This window comes from Genypterus blacodes, unplaced genomic scaffold (genome assembly GCF_046128005.1).
Source record: "Genypterus blacodes isolate CSIRO-AG114 ecotype Tasmania unplaced genomic scaffold, CSIRO-AGI_Gbla_v1 ptg000067l_1, whole genome shotgun sequence".
Taxonomy (NCBI): Eukaryota; Metazoa; Chordata; class Actinopteri; order Ophidiiformes; family Ophidiidae; genus Genypterus; species Genypterus blacodes.
The window spans coordinates 12131225-12151457 of record NW_027466879.1 but is presented as its reverse complement, the minus strand read 5'-3'; the positions used below and the strand labels follow the sequence as shown (position 1 = coordinate 12151457).

Genomic DNA, 20233 nt, shown 5'->3' with positions numbered 1-20233 from the left:
TAGAAGTGGCAGTGAGATATGGGCAGGCCTGTGTCCCCAGTCTCCCTTGTGGTTTTTGGCATTTCTGTCATGCACATTGTTCCCTGCCCCAGTGGCCAGCACTGAAGGCCTCATGATACTGGCTGTAATTAGAAGCAGCTCAAGAATTTAATGAAGAGGCGCTCAGTTGATGGCAGCAGTGCTTGAGACATTGCCTGTGGCTGCGACTTCAAAGCTGGAGATATGGCTCCTTAGCAAAAGCTGGGAAAAGCTGCAATGAGATAACAAGTCATGGCTTTCTTTTGATTTCTTACATGCCGGGGCACTACTCTCACTAGGTCTGCAGTCAGCACGGGCATGCAAGCAGCTGATCAGTGCGGCACAGCAGTATAGTCGCTGTCATCAACAAAGGTGGCTGGTAATGATGAGAAGGAAGATAGGCTGCATACATCTCCTTCCTATGCTTGATACCCAGTAACTAACGACCAACGTGGCCCCCTATCGTCCACCTTTAAGTTTGTAGCCTCCCAGAAACAAATTTGCTGTAAATCGGGTTCCTCTGAAAAAATTAAGTGACATTTGTAATGCAATCTTGAATATTAATAACAGTTGTCGGGCTATACTGTGTTACTGCTTATATATACTTGTAAGTTAGGTAAATGAAGTATTGGTTAATTGGAAAACTAATCACAAATGCAGTTGTGTGCTCGTCTTTGAGGATTAATGAAATAGATAATGTTCTCGCCTGTGTTGCTGAAGGGTTTCCACCCCCACATCCATTTCATGTTAACTGCAGTTGCTTCCTCTGACTTCACACTACGGATAAAAACACTTTCTTGTTCGCTTTGATATGCCCTCAATTTGCATTTAGCTCTCCCATTATTACTTTTTCAAAACACCACATTCTCATACTGTTGTATAAGACTGTTACATAAGGTATCTTATACACAACTGTAAATCTTCTTTATTCACAACAGATTGGGATGCATATTTTGTAATTCCGTGTCTCACCTTTAGTTCTGAGCAATTCTCACCGTTGCTTATATAAAACAGGCTTCTCTTTCAGTTAGAGAGCAACAAAAGGTCGTAGCTGCCTCTAAAGTAGTGCATCATTTATGAGGAGAAATGCCTTAAAATCTTTGGTTTGAGCCCGACATTCTTCTATTGGGATTTAGATGCACGGATTTAACCTTATTCTACTTTCGCAGTCATTCTGGATATGAATGTCACATTCTGCATAGAATAAGAGAATCCTATTACAGCTGATTACATAACTGAGAAAAATAGATTAAATACAGTGCAGTTTCAAAGGCACCAGGATGGAAATATCAATGGAGGAGCCATCAACCAGAGATTTAGTTCCCAGGCAGTAATAACGCTCGTCACTGAGAAATGAGACTCCGTAGAATAGCAAGAAATGCAAATTCAGGTTTCTCTCTCTTTTTTGGATTCAATAATACTGCGATTACGGAATGATGAAGTATTCCTTCTGCCCGAGATGAGGTCGAATAAACTTTTTAGCTTATCAGCCATCAAAATCATAATGCTTCATTGATCAATTATGCACATGAAAACGATGTACGACTCTATTGTAATGTAGTTTGTAGATTTGTCTTTTATTCCTTTTCCTTTAAAGGTGGTAAAGTTAAAGGAGTAATAAAAAGGAGTTGTCTATTCTCCCACTTTGAGCTGTCCAATTTCATTTGCTTTTTCATTGCTAAACACACCTTGGCCCGGGGGGGACGGTGTAGACAGCCACGTTCTCCCTCTGCATCATGTAGAGTCAAGTTTCTCCCCCCTCACCGGTTTCCTACACATGAACATAGCCAATTCATTAGACTGGATGACCAAGCCAAGTTCACTGCTGCAGAACCCCAGGTATCTGTGGGCTTGGGTACTGATTAGGCTCTTGTGCTATTCGCTTGAGATCTAAAGTGTTGCTTTTCAAATGATTTGCTCCCTTGGAATTGATTAATAAACTCTCAATCAGGTTTGGTTGTTGTTGTTTTTTTTACAAATTCTAGCACTGTTTCTAGGACTGGTAGCCTACTAGATGAGGACCTCAAAAATGTTCACATTGATTGAACAGTGCACAGGGGCATCTCCTGTCTCCCTCCTCTGCCAACCGGCCACACCTCATTCCCTGATGTTAGCTATGCCTGTCTTCCTATTGTTCATGAAGTTATTAAGGGTGGACTGCCAGGTTTGTTATGCATTTCCCCCTGTTTATGTTCGGTAGGGAGGTAAGTTGTTGGCTTTTGATTCCTTAGTTTTTTGCGAGGTAACTTCCAGATGGAATTGTTTTATTTATTATGATGACATTTTTCGCCCCTAAAGCCCGATTTCATCATAATTTCAGATCCACAAGAAAGGCCCAGAATAAACAAAGACACTTGAACCCAATTATTGAGTTGTCAATTTGCACTGATGTAACATTGTCACATGACCCCATTTGTTCTCAAAAATATGGTTTATGTGGTGTGGTGTTATTTATTTTTACAGAATAAATAACACATGCGGCAGATGGCGAAGGCGTTTGATCACTAATGACCTCTGCAATTAGTACAAATCACACATCCAGGTCATTCTTGTCCCATGTGAATGAGCTTTTGACACGCTGAAGTCGACTGTAACTGTTTATGTTAATCAGTCAAAAGAAGCTACCACACAGAAAATAGCCATTATGAAAATACGATCTTCACCCCAACATTAAATTAGCCTTTTTATCTTTATAGTGGCTTAATGTGGTGCTTATGGGATAATTCTACTTTAGGTTGTGTCAATGCGTGTGTTTCTAAGAATATCTTTGTGTGGACAGCTCATCCTGTCAAAACTTTTGCACTTATTATCTGGCTAAATTATATTAATATTTAATCTCACATTATCTCTTGCAGAAGAGGCAATTATTTTGCCGTGACAGAGTGTCACCGCTAAATGAATATCCCGTTGCCACAGCACACAGCTGAGGACATGCGCCAGTGCAGTGTGAATGTAAAGGCCAATATATCTGCAATTAACTTCTACCCTCCATTCCTCTCCAAAGCATAAATAACATTTGTGTTGCACAGTTTCTATCAGTCCGGCTTGTTCTGCAGGGTTAGGCGTGTTATCATCTCATTACAGTGGCTAACGCTCAGGCTCCTTTGTTCTCATTACTCTGCCAGTCTCCCCCAACTCTCACCAGCTTTACTTAATGAGTATTTATGGCCAATGTGCAGTGATGTAAAATACAACATTAATGCGATTCATATTTAAGGCAAATCTCTTGTGCTGTTACTCTGAAATGGGATCAGTGGTGAATAAAACACATTACAAAAACATTTTTTGCCATTAAATCCCTCTCTCTGTGTCTTTCCTAGTAGGGAAATGACACATTTAACATACAAACTGAAGTATATTCAACACACCATGTATAAAAATCATGAGTCACGTATTAGGAACCTGCTTGAAACAAAGGAGCTATTTAATAACGGTGTGTTCACAGTGTAGTTTGCCGCCTTTGGATCAGAACACATTCATCAAATTGTTGAAATTAATATTTAGCTGTTCCCCACTTAGGCATCTCTCTTGCTAGACTGCAAACTTAAAAAAGATAAAACAGCGTGGAGAGTTCCCAGTCCAAGCCTTTCAATTTCCTCCTCATTTTCAAACCCTGTTGCATGTTCAGCCACTGCATACTTCACCCTCAACAGTGTGTGGCACAGGGAGAAGAACTGTGGATTATGGTGGTGCTGAAGTATATTTTTCTATTTTAAACTTGTCACTGGGCATTAACATTCATCTTTGACATTTCTTCCCAAAAAATGACAGAGGAGGGAGCAGGGTGAAATAGGAAGAAAGAGAGAAAAGGGAGACAGAAAGCTTATTAATGTCTGTGTGTGTGCGTGTGTGCGTGTGTGGCTGATATTGTTCTCATTTTGACATATTGGCAATTTTTGATCTTATTCCATTGTTCAGCTCTGATCTGTTTGCTTCTCTTGTATGCATATTGTGACTGTCCACAATATGCACACAGACTATGAGAACTTCAGAGCAAAGTGTGAGACCCAGTAGTTGTTAATGCGATAATAAACGTGAAATCAGCGGACCACAGGCTAAGGCTCATTTGGAGGTTGGGTAAATGTAGCAAGAATTTTTTTGCTTCAGGCTATAACATGTTTAGCTTGGTTAGTTTAAAGTAGCAAATGTCAGCCTGGAGAAGTTTGTGTCTGATTCAACATCAACATTTGGTCTTGCAAGCTACATCCACTTTGGCTGCTGAACCACCAGAGAATCAAAAACTGTGCATTGGGGTAAAAAACTGAAAAATGGGTCTAAGTCCCTGTGGAGTGAAAGGGCCTCGAGTCCCTGTGCTCCCTAATAACGGCTCCTGCAACACTTCCCTGCAGTGCAAAAGTGCCATATAAGATGAAAAGCAAGAGGGTGAACAGTAACAGCAAAGCAGGAATGAAACAGGACTCCTAACCTGTACACATAGTGCACACTCTGCAGTGTTTTCACTATTTGTCTGGCTAACCGCATTTACTGTATGTGCTTCCCCTATTCTCAGGCTTACAGCATCCTCTTGTACAAAGAGCTAAAACAACAACAAAACGAAAGCTCAGAAAATTTTTATTTTCATTAATGAAACATTTGTAGATGTTTCTTTTCAGTTTTCAATTGCAATTTTCAATTTTTAATTATATAATTTATAACACTTGGCATTTTAAATTGCCATTACATGATGTCTGTTTGGCATTTTAGGTCTTACATGTGTCTACTTTGCTTTCAGATTTAACATTTAAAATTTGTTCTGACTGACACAAAAAAAACATGCATAAACAAGCAGCATTGGAACTCACTCTTAGATCTTCCAGCATGTCTGTCTGTGTGTGGATCCTACAGCGGCCCTCAGAAAAACACATCACAAATCCCTTTTGCATGTTGATTTTGATTGACTATGCATGTGCGAGAAGCATTTGTGTCATTTTGAAATGAAAACAGATGGTTTTCATTCTTTCCACTCTGAAGGACATTTGCAGTGGTAATAAGGACTGGTCCCGCCAAACGCCTGCAACACTGGCAGAGCTGACCTCCACTGGAAAGATGTTGCATAATAATTGACACAATTTAGCAGTTAAACTCGATGGCTTTGGAGCAATCCGGTTTTTGAATTTAACAAGGATAAATCCTGATGAAATATGTGTGCTGCCCCATAAATCTAATCCTCTCCATCATTAACAGCTGTCCTGGGTTATGGATGTGAGTGTTATTTAACCTGCTGAGAGTGGGGTCTTTGATCTGGATTTGGCTCTGCCTACCTTAACCTGATCCCTTTCCCCCGCCATCTGTCATGCAGTTTCATTACCCTTGTTTATATTTCATAATATCATTCAGTTTTCCCCCCCGCTTTTATGTCCCCTTTTGCTCTACGTGCAAAGTATGAATTACAATGCTCAGTTACTCACTCTCTCCTGTCTCCCTTATTGGATGGTGTAATGCATGCCAGCTCTTGTGACCAGGGAAATAATGTTGCTGCTTGTGCTAATTGTTCTGCCTTGACACCGTGTTTACATGTGTGAAGGTTAAGGCTGAGAATTTACTCTGAGGACTTCCAGGTGTGAATTTACACATACATTAGAAAAATGGAGCTGAGGAATATGAGCAATATCCTGCTGTGTTCATTTCCTGCTCCAGCAGCAACAAATATCTCATAACACATTCTGTATTCATATATCCTACTTTTGCATTCAGCTCATATCATTCTGCTATTAAATTAAAAGCCTCTCACTGGAACATACAATTTTCCAAAAGGACTCGCTTTTGTGTTCTCATATCCACTGATTCTCACACTGCTCATGAATGTATGATTCTGTATTCAGTTCTGATTTATTTCTGCTAATGTAAAAAAGCTGGCTGAGGTAGAAACTTCATCATAAAATCAGTGAAGAATAATTCAAAATAAACTGAAATATTTACTTTCATAACATTCTTTATTCTTCTCGAATATGTGTTTTGAGGTGTTCAGTTATTAGTCTTGTGCTTTTCTCATATTATTCTCTATACTGTGGTGAAATTCATTACTGGTATTGAGATTAACTATGTTAGCCTGAAGGTTTAGACTTTTATCCTCTATTAAAAAACATCGTGTGGCAGCCTGTTGATCAGAGAAGTGGGAGCCGTGTGTCTGGACAGTTGCCAGTTCTAATCTGCCGAACTGATGTGACAAATCTCAGAGCATTTGGAGAATTAAATACTAGCCATCCATCAGCAAATAGATCGATGTATAAAACCCTCAGTGCCTAACAGAGACATTGTGTCATTGTACCGGGTGTGAAGGGGCTGTGTGCCTCTCAAAACTTAAAAAGGACCAGATGTCCCCCACCTTTTGTTTACGACAGCATTTTTGCCTACATATACAATTATGATGCTGGCTGATAATGACATGTTTGACCAGTGGACACAAATGGACCGCATAGTACAGACACAATTTGATCTACAATCAACTAAGTGATGTTAGTTCCATCCAGCAGCACCATTATTATGCATATGCGGATGCCTTTGTCACTCTCCATCGAAATAGCTTCACACAGAAAACACTCAAACCTGGCAAAACTACTATGTTGAGTTGAAATGAGAGCATTTGACTTTGTTAAAATTTTGGTAGGGACAATAATGTAACGACTCACCATTAGTAGGACAAACTGTTCCCACTGGCACTGCCTAAGTGTACACAGGTGTTAGAAACACAGACGTTATTTGATCTTAAACAATACAGGGGCGCTGGTCTTACAAGCTTCCTGTTACATCACACATTTATTTCCTGAGCGAGTTTAATTTATTGCTAAGTCTGAAAAAGACTTCTACCAATCCCACTGAGACTCAACACTCTGCTCTGAATCGCTAAGCAAATTTCAGCCACTTTCAGCTCCTTATCTTGGTCCAACAAACAAAAACAAACTCACCCAGGCTGATTGTACACCACCTACCCAGCACAGTGACAGACTCAATTATTAACGATACAACTCACTTTCTATACTGTCTATGCTTTGAAAAAGAGTTTGTTGATAATGTGTGTAGGCTCATAAATGTTCTAAATATCTTACCAAGCTTACCCGATGCATCTTCAGAAGAGAAGTTGTTTGTGATAGTTTGGTTGAACCACAGGTCTGAATACATTTGGCTTGTAGCTCGAATGGGATACATGTTAGTAATGAGACCTTGATAAGCTGATGCACAAATCTCCTTTTGTTTACAATCTTTCCCAAGCAAGCTTTCTGCCCCCTACTGGTAGAAAGAAACCCTCAATTTCAACTATTTCTCTCCATGTGCACCAAGCAAGCACAGTTGAACAACTCGTCCTCTACTTCATTCAGGGTTATTTACGTTGCTCCGAAGGTCTCCCCTGCCTTCTGTAGGCACGTTTATCTTGTTCAAGTCCCCAGAACTAACCCTCTAGTGAGTCTCCAGGCTAGACCCGGGCCTCTCAGCGGCATATTAACAAGATGGAAACAAGCAGAGCCGACTGTGCTGGAACATTATTCTTTCGCTCTGGCATCTCTGCAGATGGAAAGGAATTGGCACATCATATTTGTGCCACCAACATTGCACCCATGGGGTTGCAAGATGACAGATTGTCAGAGATTGATGGATGGAAGACTTACAGCGAAGCAAAGAGGCAAGGACAGTGTGTTGTTTTTGACACAATGCAAAAGTTTTTAAGTAAACTTTGATGATCACATTTTCAGGCAGAGCACACGCATTTGTCTGGTGATATGTCATCATCTTTGTGCCTTTATACCAGCTACCCAAAGTCAACTCATGCCTGAATTTGGTCGCGGGAAGAGACATTTTAAGCGCAGTAGGTTTAAATGAATTTGTCTACATTGACTGTGATATCCAAAACTTGAAATGAAGTTGAAATATGCATATGATTTAATATGAGGGTGCACTGACCTTGGGGTGGGCACATGTGTGTGTCTCTATGGATCAATTCCAACTGCCAAAGCAAGATTGATTCAGAGTGTTGCAGAGGTAGTCACATATGAAGTCTCCAATCATACAGACACTCTGCATCCATCTGGGAAAAAGAGGCTAAAGCCAGATCATTGCTTGGATAGTTTCAAGGCTGGAATCATGGCAAATTTGATGCCTAAATAAATATTTCTCCATGAGCTGGAACAGTTGAGTTGAGTAGAGCGGTAGAGCAGTTGAGAGCTTGCAGAGCAGAGGATCAAGTGGTCCTCGTCCACAAATAGCTCTTCACAGCCGTAGTGAACAGTCAAAATTGACATCAATACAGAAAAGAACCAAACTTTATTATCTGTGGTGATAAACTGAACGTGACTTAGCATCTCCTTAAACAACGTAACCTCCATAAGGTCAGCGTCAAGCAGGTCTTACCAGGAAATAACACTTCACAGCCCACATGAACAGAGCTTAGGACTGCTAAACTGCACTGGAGGCCTGCTCTCCTCTGGGTAAAGCTGCCATAAACAGCTAAAACTTTTCATCATTTGATCATTTCTGGTTCATAGGCAATGCAGCTCTTCCGTATTCATTGGTTATAGACCTCTGGACTGCCTGCCCACTGTCAGAGTAAAGACATTCAAGGATGCTCCTTCAAGCAATGTAGTGTGATCGAAAAATATACATACTACAAGTAATACTTCCAACCATAACCACTAAGCTACAATCCATCCACAGTAGCTGATAGCTCGTAGTTAGCCTGTAAAATCTCATTGCTTTTAACAGTTTACAGTGAGTGATGGGTGTGTAGTAATTAGTCTTTAGTAACTTATCAGTCAGACTCTGCCTCAAACAGAACCATACTGAGGAAGTATAACCTACAATTTCCATCTGGCAGTTACTTTAACCCCCTGTGCGATTGTTCAGACAGTAATCACTGTTTTCATGCTGATAGAAGTGTGTATGCGATGACATATAAGATGACTAAGACACCTGCACAATCTAAAGTAAAAGGATAATAGCTATGCAATACAGTAAATCCTACCTTTGTGTAAAACTCTAAATTGTTCTGCTTTATTTCCAGGTTTTTCATCTTCTCTTTTTCCAATTTGCACTCTCTTCCTATATGTTGTCCACCACCATCCAACCCTCATCTTTTCCTGGTTCTTTTTTTTTTTTTACATTTCCTCACTGGCTCATCTGTTTTGATCCTTTTTCCATCTTCTTCACCTCCATGATGTTGTCCACAACCATCATTTCCAGCTGACTCTACCCCCAGTCCTCATCTATTCCGGCAGACTCTATTCACGGCCTAAGATCTTCCGGTTGACCTCCCTCATCCTCTAGTCATCTTCTCTTATTCTCACTCTCGTCCAAGATGATGTCCTCCACCCATTCAAACTCTTTTCATGCCATATGTTTTTCAATCTCCTCATATTCTGTTCTTCTTCTTGATCCACCACCAGCCTTTGTAAAATAAATAAATAAATACAGATAGTACATGGGAGGATGTGATTTGTTACACTCTCATCTCATGGTCTGACTATCAACTAGGGGACCTCAAGGACCTCGAACACAGCCAACAACCCACTATTCCCTTTGTGTTGCGAAGAAAATATTATAGATGTTGATTTATCTGTGATGTAGCACATAAATATAAATCAGCAGCTGACCTGCAGTGCTGTGGCAGTGTGGCTGCTTGACTTTCTTGTGGGAGGAGCCTTCAAGTTTTAGAGAAACTTGAGCTTACATTAGTTTCTTTCCTTGTCTGTCTTATATTTGTTGATATGAACTAATTTGACTGATGACATTTGTGTTATCTTGCTTTAATTTATAATGACAAAATAAAGGCTCAACTGGTATTGCGAATGAACAAAATTGGACCCAGAGAATCTAATGACGATGACATCATGTCCTTTTTTCTTTTCTTTTTTAGTCGACCCTCTCAGGTTAAACAAATGTGTATGTCCAATTGTCATTATTGATGCAGAAACATATAATGGATGCATCAAGATGTTATGTTATCAGTCAGGGTGCAGAATAGTTTGTACTTTGTAGGCTTCATTATTGAAGTTGTATCCAGGATCCCTCTTTACACTCTACCTTGCTTTCTCCACTTATTCTGTCTTGTAGTCTTTCCAGCTGCCTTGCTTACTGTAAACATGATTTCTTCCCTCTTTTTCTTGTCCTGAAAGTAGCCAGTTTCTTTGAAGATACCCCTTCTCTTTCCACTGCCAATGTCCAAAGCCTGCAAGGAGTAAAGTTGAGTTCAAAGCCGGGCAGTTCAGCTGTATCATCACAAATTACAGCTGGCATGAAAGATAAAAAATTTGGGTTGCAGGGAATTGGCACCCAGTCTTTCTTTGGACTCGGAGCAAACAGGAAAACTTTCTCTGGGCCATGGTGCCATTTTGGGGTACAAGTAAAGTAGAGTATGTCTCTGTAAGACATGTTGTGTTCGTATATGAGTCATTCAAAGACTGGGAGTGCTTATATTGATCTCTGCACCAAGATTTATCCAAAAGTTTATCGTGTTTGACAAGTAAGATAAGGATGCTTACAACTTTATTGCCCTTTGACCTTTGAAACCCCACAAGTAAATGAAAATAATGAGCAGTGACGAAACAAGACATTTTTTGGTTCAAACTAGGCACAGTTTCATAGAGACTACAGTGTGAGAGAGGATTGTGGAAAGGTTAGGACTCTTATTAATCATATCTGAATATCTAAATAGCACAGTGTGCATTGTTCAGCAAAATGTCAAGTCCATGTAAGCTGGACAAGCTTTCAAAGGGTGAAACATTTGCAAGAACTGTACATTTGTATTCTTAGGGTAAAGCAAGTGACCAAAAACATTCATTCACTGTTTAACCTAAGTTGAAAGCGTTTATGAGAAGTAGTAGGATGTAAATATGAGATAATAAGATAAGGTGTGGTCCTCTGTTAGCATTGAGTTTGCCAGCCTTGACAGTAGATCTCTATGTATGCATGTGTTCTCTCAGAACAGATTGTTTAAGAATTATCCGCATCGTGGCTCTGTAGTTACTCTCAATAATTATCTCTCAACCTCATACTGCAGTCAGAGGAGAGCTGCATCTCCCCCTACTGTTTTTACTGTAAGACTGCACAGAGAGAGAGAGAGAGAGAGAGAGAGAGAGAGAGAGAGAGAGAGAGAGAGAGAGAGAGACCTAAATAGTTTAATTGTTACCATTAAGGGAAAAGATGTCCTCTTCAAAAACCATAATAATATTATTTTTACTTCAGTCCTGATTATGACAAACAAAGAGGCTCAAACCCTGCATGTGTAGATGTAAAGCCTGATGTGGGAACAATGTCTGGCTGTTGATGACTCACCTGTCCAAGAATTTCAGACAGCTTTCTTTTGCGCTGTAGGTTCTAGCTGCCAAGGTCCTGAGTGACGTTTCTTTGTGTATCTGCGAGACCCTGCAACACAGTAACAGTGACTTAGCAACATAAAATAGATCTGCAGCAGGAAATGCAGTAAAGTTTGTTGACACCTACTTTACCTCTTAGCAATCATTGCGGCTGGATCGGGAGCATCATCGACTCGGGCGGCGCCTGGCCGGTGATGCTGCACAACTGCTTTGTCCGCTGAATGGCGAGCTGGAATAGGAGCTGTGAGCAGGAGAGAATTAAAAAGATGTGAGTGATCCACACGACATGGGCTCCTCCGGTATCAGGCTGCGCAGCTGGAAGTCATCGTCCATGGGGATGTAGGGAGCCAACATGTCCATGTCCAAGCCTTCCATTGCCTTTGAGACACAGACAAAGATACAATGAGTGAATGAGGGATGAGGAAACCTTCCCTACATTAGATCAAGGATGTCCTCAGTACAGTCGTCTTAACCGTAACATACCTGTGTGGTGACTGGCGTCCTGGGTTGTGTATTAATGGCAAACAGCTTCTCAACCAAGTCTAGTTTGAGATCTGAGCTCATGTCTGAGTCCATGAGGAAGCAGAGGTCCTGTCGGCCTAAAGGGCAGAGATGCACACGTTAACAAATCTGTAAACAATCTAAACAAATCTGTAAACATGCTAACCTGTTGGCTGGAGAGCCCATCATGACCCTGTGGATCAGGATGCTGTGAGCCACGTCCGGGAACATCGGGTCCCTCGGCTTTAGCTCGGCAACAATGCTGGAGTGAAATGACAGACACACAAAACGCGTCAAAGCTGATGGTGAGATATTGTGCAGCTTAGCCACCAGACGTCATGACTTCTAAGCATTTACCTCTGTGTCAGCGTCAGCATCATCACACCGATGTACCGCCGCTTGGTCCCTGGGTCACCGAACCACCAACCCTGGAAAATGTGAAGAAAACAGGCAGACGTCAGCAAAATGATCTGGCTTTATGCTAAAGCAGAGAATTTCAAGCTCAACATGCCACATGAAATGAAATCAATTAAATGAAAATAAAGTTATTTAAATTAGTTTAATATAATAAAAGACATTTAACCTAACAAGTTAATACATTAAATTAAATTAAAAAAAACATCAAGTTATAAATATATAAATAAATAAAAATAAAACAATGACATAACATTTTCTCCTTTGGATTTAGACCCATAACACACACCGTATTTACAGGCACACACTACTAGACCGTCATGGAGCAGATATGTTTATGTTGTAGAGCAGGGCATGGATTAATGTTACTATACTGACCACCATTAACTGAGCAACTCACAAACACTACTTAAGAACCGGTTCCCATCAGGGCTGCGTTCTCTCTCCTCTGCTCTTCTCCTTATACACCAACGCCTGCAGTCATCCGTCGGTCCAGCTCCTGAAGTTCGGGGAAGACACCACGCTCATTGGACTCATCTCTGATGGGGACGAGTCCGCCTACAGGCGGGAGATTGACCGTCTGATGAATTGGTGCAGGCAGAACAATCTGGAGATTAATGCTCTGAACACAAAGGAAATGGTTGTGGATTTCTGACTCAACGCAGCCCCGCCCGCTATCATTCTGTGTGACTCCCCAGCTGACACCGTGGAGTCCTTTCCATTCCTGGGATCCATCATCTCCCAGGACCCCGAGCTCAACATCAGCTCCCACTTGCTGAAGAAGTTCAACCTGCCAAAGACAATGATGGTGCACTTCTGCTCTTCCATCATTGAGTCCATCCTCCCCTCCTCCATCACAATCTAGTTCGCACACAAGTAAAATATGAATGAACTTCTGTACAGTAACACACTTACAGTAATGTATTAAAGAGGCATGTACTGGACTGTTAGACAATTCAATGTATTTACCTCAGACTGATAACTGTTAAATGGAGAGAACATTCAGACCACTCAAGGTTTAAACAATAAGTTTATAATTGTGGAGTAAACACATTTGTTAAGAACAAGTACTACAACATACAAGTACGAGGAAAATAAAATAAAAGGCTTGATATAAATTGATGGAAACAGTTTTCTTTTTAAGAAAATAGAAATTGTGAGACTTTAGCTCACAATACATTGCTGTCAGCAGCCCCAGACTCAGTGGTGACTTGCTGGAAAAAAGGAATTCTTTGCACCAAAACCCAAGACACTGCTGTGGCGTTTGTACGGTGGAATGCTGCGGATATCACATGAAGTGCACAAGCGGCAGCCAAACTAAGGTCAGACTGATACAGATACATAAATAAGGGGCGGGGCCTTAGAGAGGGACTGAGAACATTGGGGAGAAACTGTAGTGTCCAGTCTGGTCCAGCAGTGAGCAGGCTGAGCATCGACTCAGTTAACATGGTCCAGAGCAGCAGCAGCAGCTCCTCTCCCAGCAGGAGGTATTGCCGGCCCTGCAGGGGGGCGTTGACCGTCGCGGGTGAGGTGCGGCAAGGTGAAGAGGGAGCTGCTCTCGGAGGTGCTGCCCAGCTGACGACTCGCCCAATCTGAAAGAGATAAAAACACAGATCATCACTGTGATTCTTCAGAGCTTTGCTGAAACATGTAAAGTGTTGTCAGGACGATGGGTTACTTCACTTGTGGGCAGTAGAAGCATGGTCCTATGGGAGACTGCAGCCGGTTCCTCTGACTCGGAGACCTTCAAAATCTTCTTCTGCTCTTGTTGGTCGATGAGCAATGCTCCCTGGGGAAAACATAAAACACAGAGGCTCAAACCCTGCATGTGTAGATGTAAAGCCTGATGTGTAAACAATGTCTGGCTCACCTGTCCAAGAATTTCAGACAGCTTTCTTTTGCGCTGTAGGTTCTAGCTGCCAAGGTCCTGAGTGACGTTTCTTTGTGTATCTGCGAGACCCTGCAACACAGTAACAGTGACTTAGCAACATAAAATAGATCTGCAGCAGGAAATGCAGTAAAGTTTGTTGACACCTACTTTACCTCTTAGCAATCATTGCGGCTGGATCGGGAGCATCAGCGACTCGGGCGGCGCCTGGCCGGTGATGCTGCACAACTGCTTTGTCCGCTGAATGGCGAGCTGGGCTAGGAGCTGTGAGCAGGAGAGAATTAAAAAGATGTGAGTGATCCACACGACATGGGCTCCTCCGGTATCAGGCTGCGCAGCTGGAAGTCATCGTCCATGGGGATGTAGGGAGCCAACATGTCCAGGTCCAAGCCTCCCATTGCCTTTGAGACACAGACAAAGATACAATGAGTGAATGAGGGATGAGGAAACCTTCCCTACATTAGATCAAGGATGTCCACAGTTCAGTCGTCTTAACCGTAACATACCTGGGTGGTGACTGGCGTCCTGGGTTGTGTATCAATGGCAAACAGCTTCTCAACCAAGTCTAGTTTGAGATCTGAGCTCATGTCTGAGTCCATGAGGAAGCAGAGGTCCTGTCGGCCTAAAGGACAGAGATGCACACGTTAACAAATCTGTAAACAATCTAAACAAATCTGTAAACATGCTAACCTGTTGGCTGGAGAGCCCATCATGACCCTGTGGATCAGGATGCTGTGAGCCACGTCCGGGAACATCGGGTCCCTCGGCTTTAGCTCGGCAACAATGCTGGAGTGAAATGAGGGAGTAGCTCAGTCGGTAGAGCTTCCGCTTGGGAACCGGAAGGTCGAGCCCGTGCCGAGGTGCCGACTGATCCCTCAATTGCTCCCCCCTCTGCGAAGGGTGTTATGTAAGTCGCTTTGGATAAAAGCGTCTGCCAAATGATCGTAATGTAATGTAATGTAAATGACAGACACACAAAGCACATCAAAGCTGATGGTGAGATATTGTGCAGCTTAGCCACCAAACGTCATGACTTCTAAGCATTTACCTCTGTGTCAGCGTCAGCATCATCACACCGATGTACCGCTGCTTGGTCCACGGGTCACCGAACCACCAACCCTGGAAAATGTGAAGGAAACAGACAGACGTCAGCAAAATGATCTGGCTTTATGCTAAAGCAGAGAATTTCAAGCTCAACATGCCACATGAAATGAAATTAATTAAATGAAAATAAAGTTATTTAAATTAGTTTAATATAATAAAAGACATTTGAGTTAACACAAGTTAATACAATAAAATACAAAATACATTAAATACATTTAAATACATATGATTAAAGTTATAAATATATTAATAAAACAAAATAAAAAATAAAACAATGAAATAAAATCGTTTGGCTTGGGCTCCGTCATGGAGCAGATATGTTTCTGTTGTAGAGCAGGGGGATTCAACTACAATTTAAAGAGCGCCAGTAGAGAAAAGTTTTCGGAGCAAAGGTCTGGAAGATCATAATGTCTAACTATGTAGTGTGATATTTAAGCAGCAAGTTGTATCAACATCTGCTTGTAATCAATACCTGACGATTCAAAAACGTTTTGACAATATTCATTGTCACGTAACATAGAACATATATGTACCAAGTTAAAGTAGGGCTGCATTTCAAAATACAATTCAGCATGTTCAAATAAAATGCTCAACTTATACAAAATAAAGGAAGCAAATGCTTGAATCTCCCATTTTCTGTTTCACATCTTGACTCAACTGATTTTACAGATAATAAATCTCAACACAAAACGAGGAAAGAATAATACAGGCAGCTCTGAGGGAACATTGAATGTGCGGATCCCGGTGGACCCTGATCATATTGGGCTCTAAGACCACTTGTTTTCTACGATCTCACTTCAGATTTTAGCGGCTATATTTGTTCTAAACCCTAAAGTTTTGTCTCATAATGCTGTTTCACATTGGCACTTTTAATACGGAACACCGATTCTGAACAAGTATGTGGACTACACAATTTTGGAGAGCACCATTTTGTCTCCCTTTCTCCGCCTCAATCCTATTTTTCAACTTTCTCCGGCTCAGTCGTCTGTATATATCTCTTAGTTTTAACACATGTCAGCAAAATGTCCCGACTTTATGCTAAAACAGAGAATTACAAGCTCAAGCACAACAACATTTTCACTTACCTGTGCTCTTGCTTTTTACGCTTCCGACTTCAACTTGGCTCTGACTCAGCAATCACCTGTCTGCGTGGAGAATCACACCTTTTACCGCCAAAAGGCACAAACCTGATTGGCTTGAGTAGTATCACGTGGGATGGCTTAACTCGCATGCAATTGGTCTCTGAGTTTTTCCTCGCTGAACTATTACCGTAGACGTCACCTGTCTGCGTGGAGAGTCACATTTTTTACCGCCAAAAGGCGCAACCCTGATTGGCTTGAGTAGTAATCACGTGGGATGGTTTAAACACGCATGCAATTGGTCTCTGCGGTTTCCTCGCTAAGCCCTTACCGTATAAACTGTAAAAGCGGCGCCAGTCATAATAGAAGAGCCCCGTCTTTTAAACCATAGCCTTAGATTCAGGAAGCTTGTTACGCTGAATGTAACATCAGTTATTTGTTAAATGAAATATAAATGGTGCCTCATTTACATAGAATACGATACATAGAATAAATCTGCAATCAAAAGGAATCACAGAGAGTTTCAGTCAAAACAAGAGACAAGTCAATACTAGCGCGCGCGCGCGTGCGTGTGTGTGCCATGCTTCCTCAGGCTGGAGGTGGAGGACTACAACATCATCCAGGCACATCCCCACCCCTGCTCTAAATCATCCAGTAATGCAGTATATAGTCTTCAATTTCTAAAAGAGAAATAGTAAAAGGTTGTCAATAACTTCTGAACCTGCCACGATGAACTTACTGATCTTGGGGCTCGGTGTCACATTTCTGCGTTTGTTATGCGTTTCCCTACACAAGCAACTTCCCGTTTTTCAGATATGCAACAAATCATATTCTCACAGTCCTCACAAAAGATTTCACGGTCATCCTAGAGAAATACACACACATACAGTTAAGACAGTTTGATTAAATTTGTTTTATTTATTGTTCAAATAGCTGGGTATAATGTACATAGATCTGTAGTACAGACGGTCCTTTGGGAAGAATGAGAACATAAGACTCAAATGTCATGATCTGTCCTAGTTACTTTACCATATAATGTAGATTTAAAAAAAGGTGAAGCGCAGAAAAACATTCAAAATATGCAGTTTTCAGACAAAGACAGACAGACAGTGTGCTCCTCTTTGAATAAATTGTAGAAATTAGTTGAGAATTTAAGATTAGAGTGCTGGGCAGTATGAAAACAAATACTTCTCTGTGGGCCTCACTGTCTATAGAGGCCGTGAGAAAAAATGATTTAAAAATACAATGATTCTCACAAGGGTGACACAATGCACCAATGTGAGACTTGAAACTAACAAAAGACAACAGGGAATCACAACTACCATCCAACTGACAAATGTAGATCTGTGCTCAAATGAAATGTAATGATGTGACTGAACACCACTTAGTTATGTTATATTAAAAATTCAAATTTTTGGTTAGCTGGTGAACCACTTTTGAAACAGTTTTAATGAAGCCATCACATCATTGTTTAACACAGGCTGCAGAATGAACCTACATTCAGTGTTGTAAAATAGCAAAAAAAAATTATTATATATATATATAAAATTATACAATATTTTTTTACTTTGATAGGAAACACTCAGAGATTCCAAGACACCTTAGAGGTACAAAAATGAAGTGGTATAAAAATAAAATCACCTTGTCATGACTAGAAAAGCAACAAACTCGGTGGTGTCCAACAAATCTTTTCGTAAGTACCATAATAAACTCTTAAACCAGGGGTAATATACCCGTGGACAAATTATGGCAACAGATTAGGATCATCGTCATCATCATCATCATCTTCATCATCCCCACACAGATACTGTCTTCTCTGTCAATCATATGAGTGAAAGAAATGGAAATTAGTGCACATTTCCCACAACAGTTCTCAGAGCAGCAGGAAAATACATTTTTTCACATTATGGTCCAATCAGAACTGGACGCACTGTAGTGATGCTTTGTCTGCAAAAATGTGTCTTGATATAGCATCAATCATTTGTTGACTGGGGTGCATACACATAGTATTTGTATTGACTTAGAAAATAATGACAGAAACAAGAAGCTTAATAAATCCTGAGTAAGTTCATAATTGTACAGGAACTGCATTGCACACGATTATTTTGTTACTTAGTGTATACACAGGTACATGTTTGTCTATGCTTATTCTGAGGCATTAAACAAATTAGTGAAAAGGAATTTCTCCGTTAATTAACCCACGTTTGGCTCTTTAGTGTGAACTCTATGCTCATAGTTGCGCAGAATGTTTGTTGTGTAGAAGTGTAGAAATGAAAGCTATACACTGTACTCTCTCTGGCAGAGGCTTTACAAGGCTGGTAACTGGATCTGCAAATGGAATGTAGTCTTGATTTGTAAATAATTGTAACATAATATTCTAAATTATTTGTTTCATAGTGCGATGCTACAATTTTCAAAATGACCAAGATGGGGAATGGATTTGGACCTAATCCGCTATTGTAACTGTCAAAACGTATTTTTGTGCGATCTGGCCAAAAAGTTGATACTTGTAGTAATTAGTTATAGTTGACCTGTCAATTAAAGAGTCACCTTCTGAGATGTCCAGTTAGATACAACTTAAAAGAGAAAAAGGTATTTGGATGTATGGAGGGTCCTGAAATCTACCCACTCAATCATGTAAAAAACTATTGACTACACAATTCAGAATAGCTCACGTGTGCTAAATGATGGGGTCAAGGAAGGTTGGACAAGTAATGGAAGACAATTAGTTGTTCTGAGGAGTGTCTCTATACATGTACCCTTCGACCCACTATTAGCTGCATTCACAATGCTGCTCATCTGCTCTAACACTAACTGATTTATCTACAGCCTGGAATGCTTGTGACATCACTGGACAGGGACATGGCCAGAGCTGAACAATAAGCCGATAGAGACCAGAGGGTTCAAATGGCGCGGTATCAACCCAAGGAGGACACAACATACCCCCCTGTGCCTTAAACAACTCTGCAACACATTCTGGATGCATTGCCGTGGCTCAGTCTGTTTGACATTCAACACCGTCTAAAAATTCATTAGTACACAAAACAACTTGCCGAGCAAACTTCAATGACCAATGTTGCTCATAAGTACAGAGACGTTCCATATTCTTGGCTGCGCTGTCAGTGTCCTATGAATACACAAACATCAGCAGCCACTATTCCTCGCTCATCAAAATAGCACTGCAAAGTGACACCACAATATGCACCTTTGGTCGATGCATTATTAAAAATCCACAGGATGGTGGATGGTATCGTGTTGCAAGGATGCGTTTTGAATCAGCCGACCCCAATCAATCATATTTTGGGACATGTCTTTTCAAAAGAGAGAACTGAAAGTAAGTGTGTGACTACAAGCGTGAGACAATGTGCAAAAATGTGCAAGTCCCAGCAGAAGGAGTAAAAAATTGAAAAGTGTGAAGCTGTATGATGGCTGCATCTGTAACCAAAGAACATTTTATATTAAATTCAAACATTTTCTGAAAACCTGATGAAGTTAATTATAGAAAGGATTTTATAGTAGAAATTAGCTCTGTTTACACGTTTAATAACTGTAGCGTTCTGTTGGTCTTCAACTTTGCTCAACACCGCAAAAGTTGTTTGAGCCTTAAAATGAAGGTTACACAACCTATTAAGTCTAAATTAGCAACATTACTAATTATTATAAATGAGCATTCAATCATATGTGACGTCTCTTCAGTGAGCTATATGCGATAATTTGGTACTTTAAATTTGCAATCCCATTACAATAATATCGTTTTTGGTTGCATTTACGAAATTGAAATGACTTTGGTTTCTCTGTAGTTTGTAAATTGCGCAAAGAAATGCAAGGTTATGTCAATATAGACTCTATTCCCGAAGAAGCCAAGAAATGATCAGCCAACCCCTCATATGCGAGAGATGGACATGTGAAAGCACCCCACGAAGAGC

The 20233-nt window shown here is 40.8% G+C and overlaps 2 long non-coding RNA genes across 4 annotated transcripts; both read right to left on the bottom strand.

Moving 5' to 3' along the window:
- Positions 1–11564: 11564 nt before the first annotated feature.
- Positions 11565–12063, bottom strand: LOC143004468 (uncharacterized). The gene is made up of 3 exons (XR_012963968.1): positions 11989–12063; positions 11805–11920; positions 11565–11699 (listed from the first exon to the last, which is right to left on the bottom strand). It is a non-coding gene; the product is annotated as an uncharacterized LOC143004468 (long non-coding RNA).
- A 1086-nt stretch (positions 12064–13149) lies between these two features.
- LOC143004926 (uncharacterized) lies at positions 13150–16525 on the bottom strand. Of its 3 annotated transcripts, none has more exons than XR_012963995.1 (8): positions 16314–16525; positions 15173–15243; positions 14815–15055; positions 14631–14746; positions 14280–14525; positions 14107–14196; positions 13915–14025; positions 13150–13828 (listed from the first exon to the last, which is right to left on the bottom strand). It is a non-coding gene; the product is annotated as an uncharacterized LOC143004926 (long non-coding RNA). The 3 variants fall into 3 exon arrangements; XR_012963993.1 differs by having other exon boundaries at positions 14815–15015; XR_012963994.1 differs by having other exon boundaries at positions 13920–14025; positions 14815–15015.
- Positions 16526–20233: the final 3708 nt, after the last annotated feature.